The sequence below is a fragment of the Octopus bimaculoides genome, chromosome 9 (genome assembly GCF_001194135.2).
Source record: "Octopus bimaculoides isolate UCB-OBI-ISO-001 chromosome 9, ASM119413v2, whole genome shotgun sequence".
NCBI classification, from domain to species: Eukaryota; Metazoa; Mollusca; class Cephalopoda; order Octopoda; family Octopodidae; genus Octopus; species Octopus bimaculoides.
Window position 1 is genome coordinate 53,333,853 of NC_068989.1, and position 4,688 is coordinate 53,338,540.

Sequence of the window (4,688 nt, forward strand, 5' to 3'; positions counted from 1 at the left end):
TATATATATATATATATATATATATATATATGTATGTACGTATGTATGTATGTATGTATGTATGCATATATACATATAAATATTGCTATTTTTGTAGTCAGTAATCTGTGTTATTCAGAGAATCATTAATTATACAACATCCCGCTTTATTCTTTCGTTTCACCCCCTCCAATTCATGTATACTAATTCATTTTGTTTTCTTGTTGTTTGTTTATGTTCAGTGTGTGTGTGTGTGTGTGTGTGTGTGTGTGTGTGTGTGTGTGTGTGTGTGTGTGTGTGTGTCTGCGTGCGTGTTTATAATTTTAATGTCTGTTTTTATAAAAATATTACAAGTGTCCACTCAGGCATCGGAATGTTTTTCCTTCTCACCAATGTCAATATCATCATCACCATCATCATAATCATCCATCATCATCATCATCATCATCATCATCATGAAATACATCAAATGCATACTAGGGTCGTTGTCATCGATTATTCCCCTTAAATCAAAATTACTGTCTAATTCCAAAATTTGAAATAATACGTCAGTAAACTAAACGAATCGTTAGCACAACGCACAAAATGCTTCGCGGCATTTCTTTCGGTTTCACGTTCTGAACTAAAATTCCACCGAGGTTGACGTTGTCTTTCATCCTTTCGAGGTCGGTATAATAAACACCAGTTGGGACACTGAGGTTGTAGTATTCGACTTAACGCTACCCCAAAACTACTGGTCTTGTGTGAAAAGTTGAAACAATTATTAATATTTGTTGCTGTTTTTATTCACATAACAATTATAAAGGAAGTGGTTTGGTGCAGGCGTTAAAACCTCGAACAAAATGGCGTTGTGTCGTTTGTTTTGGCTGTTTCCATCAGAGTTCAAATCTTGTCGTGGTCAATTTCGCATTTCATCCATCCGATGTCCATAAAATAAAGTTATTATATTAACAACGTTGCAATTATCGTCAAGCAGGTAAGTTGGTACAATCATACAAGCCCCGGATAAGATGCCTTGCGTTATTTGTTGTGGCACTTTAGTGCCAATGTGGTACTGGTGCCGATATAATCTACAGTCCTCACTTTTCACATATCAAGCTTTGCGTCGCCCGTGCCTCTCGAAACATTGCGTACGACCCATTGCCTCGAGGACGTAAGTTTGCCGAAGCATGCTCAATTTCTCTGTAGAAGACTTCTTAAGTTTAATGCAAAATTTCACATTGGCTCTTTGTTCATGTCCATGACAAAATCGCTAAATACAGCATACACGTGATCACAAAAACTCAAATTTCGCCACTTGCATAATAAATACAGTGATGTCACTCGGAACACTGTCTCAAGAAAGTCGCTGCTAGCTTTCGCTGCGCACGCAACCGTATGCTGCAATCTGTTGGCGCACTACAGGACTAGTCCGGTAACTTTTTGATACCACTTCGTATTGCTTTTTATTTTCATGTAGTTGGTATCTTTAAATTATTTTAATTTCTAATAATTCATTGTCATAAAAGTGTGTTATTACGTTAACGAGGTATTGTGTCTAAGCTGGTGTTCCTGGTTACCATGATATAAATATAAAAGTGAATATAAAACAACTGAATAATTAACACTGCCACTTGTATAATGACACAAGATGAAGCTGATGTCAATAAATAAAATATATAACCAACAATGGAAATAAAATGAAAACAATAAAAATATATATAAAATATTTTGTAATAAAAGAAAAAAAAAGACAAAATAATGATTATGTGAAATTTGAAATAAAAAGACAAATTATATAAAAGAACTGCAGGAAGATTACACAAAAGAAATAACAAAAATAGCAAAAATGCAAAATTGAACGAAGTTAAGAATAAAGTAACAAAAAAAAAAAAAAAAAAAAAAAAAAAAAAAAAAAAAAAACTAAGGAGAATCTTATTTCGCTAGTAAAAGCGAAAATCTCGAGAATAAAAGTATTTGAGAAACAGATAAAGAGATTCACTGAAAATCTTATGTCCTAATATAAACAAAGATTATACAAGGTGTAAAAACAACAAAACGATAAATGAAAATAAAGAATAAATAAATAAAAGAAAGAATTTTAGCCAGAAAACCGAAAAAAAATAGAAAGTGAAACCGATCCATGAAATCACCGAATTAAAGAACGAATGTTGTATATTCATTAATAAACAGGGATGAATATAAAATAAGTGACATAGATTATGGCTGGAAAAGAGACAATGCTCATAATAAACAATAGATCCTTTGGATTAAACAACCATATACCTTATACAGAATTGCTCAACGCGTTATTATTGATTTTTAACATAAATACAAGGTATAACATTTATTACACGAAGGTTCAGTTCGATCTTATCGATGACATTTTTGTTTGTCTTTTTAAACCCTTTTAATGAATATAATCAAAAGAAGACGGGCTTCCAAGACTGGCTGGAAGAAGGGTTGGAATTTGTTTTCAGATCGGAGACTTGATGTGAATGCTTGCAACGAAACTTGATGCGAATGCTTGCAACGAGACTTAATCTGAATGCTTGCAACGAGACTTGATGTGAATGCTTGCAACGAGACTTGATGCGAATGCTTGCAACGAGACTTGATGTGAATGTTTGCAACGAGACTTGATGTGAATGCTTGCAACGGGACTTGATGTGAATGCTTGCAACGAGACTTGATGTGAATGCTTGCAACGAGACTTGATGCGAATGCTCGCAACGAGATTTGATGCGAATGCTTGCAACGAAACTTGATGTGAATGCTTGCAACGAGACTTGATGTGAATGCTTGCAACGAGACTTGATGTGAATGTTTGCAACGAGACTTGATGTGAAGGCTTGCACGAGACTTGATGCGAATGCTTGCAACGAGACTTGATATGAATGATTGCAACGAGACTTGATGTGAATGCTTGCAACGAGACTTGATATGAATGTTTGCAACGAGACTTGATGTGAATACTTAGAACAGAGCGGACTCATCTAAAAGCAGCTAATTGTCAGGGTGTGTGGTGTTAAATAGTGCAGCAAATTAAGTCAACTGCTCAAGAACACGAACGAGCCATCAAACGGACTTCCACACTGTTTCCATCCACTACGCTTTGGTCAACCTGAGCTTACTTGCCCAAGGCGCAGCACCATTAGATGGAACCAAAAACCACACGCTTTCTATGTAATCTTCCCAACCACACAGTCCTGTCTTCAGCCTGAAGGATAAAGAGCAAGCTTTAACTCGGTTAGATTTTTAATTGTAAACTTAAAACGCTATACTACAGCATATCACACACTGGTTAACCTGTTTAACCGATTAAACAATAACCGTACTAATGTATATCGCAAGTTGCTTAACCAGTTCCTCTACGTATAATTCTTCTGCTGTATTACTGTACACCCCAAAGGATTCTGTTTTAGGGATAAGGTCAGCAATTTTTAAAGGAGAGAGGTTAGCCGATTAATAATCAGTACCCAAGACTAATATTTCATAACAACCTTGAAATAATGAAAGACAAATTTGAGCTTGGCGGGATTTGAACTCAGAACGTAAAGAGCCGATACAAATACAGCAGAGAAATTTTTTTCTGACGCTCTCACGACTCTCCCAACTCACTGTCTTTTGATGTGTTGTGTTTGACAGATACTTTGTGATTATCATATTGATTTCAAATTTCGGCGACAAAGCCAATAATTTAGGTGAGTGGGATAAGTCGATTACATTGACCCCCACTAGTGTTCAACTGATACTTATTTTATCGACCCCAAAAAGACAAAATGCAAAGTCAATCACGCCAGAATTCGAACATCGGAACGTAAAAACGGACGAAATTCCGCTAAGTATTTTGCCCGGCGTGCTAACAATTGTGCCAGCTAACAATTGTGCAAACAATTGTGCTTTAAACCCTGTGCTTACGATATAGCTGACAGATACATGCATACATACATACATACATACATGCATACATACATACATACATACATACATACATATTGGAGCACTAGGATTTGTAAGGAAAATCTGGATAAACTGGGATTTTCAGAGAGAGATATCGACCGGCTAATTCGTATATTACAAATGAAATCTGTGAGTGGAACAGTAAAAATATGCAAGACTTTTCTCAAGTTCCAAATGTGAATTTGTCTGTGTTAACTACATCCCAAAGATAGAGCCTTGTACTTTTGTTGGAAACCGGTTCCCTCCTCAGAGGAAGATTTATAATAATTGAAAAATATAAGAGACATACATACATACATACATACATACATACATACATACATATGCGCACACTCACTAATATATATTTATATTTATATTTAAGTGTTGGGTATGTTCCTACTAGTACGCCCATAAAGCACGTTCACTGTTTATGGCTACCTGGTGTCATCCCTGGTAATTACACAATGGTCGCTGGATCTGCCTCAGGAAATCCTCAGTATATGTTGAATATAAAACAAACGGCAGAGACGTAAAATGCCGAACAGCCTTAACCTACGGACACTTACAACATGCTGTATTAAATCTGAGAAAAACAGAGTTCATTTAACGCGGTATCTCTTATTAAATCACCTAACGTCACACTTTTGCACCGCAAGGATGCACCACAGCTACCTGCACAGTTTCCCACCCGCGATGGATCGATGCAGGATGTGTCGAAACGATCGTTGTGAGCAATAAAGTTTCCCGTGTATGCCATTTTCCGTCTCTATCGGCCTATTGTTTGT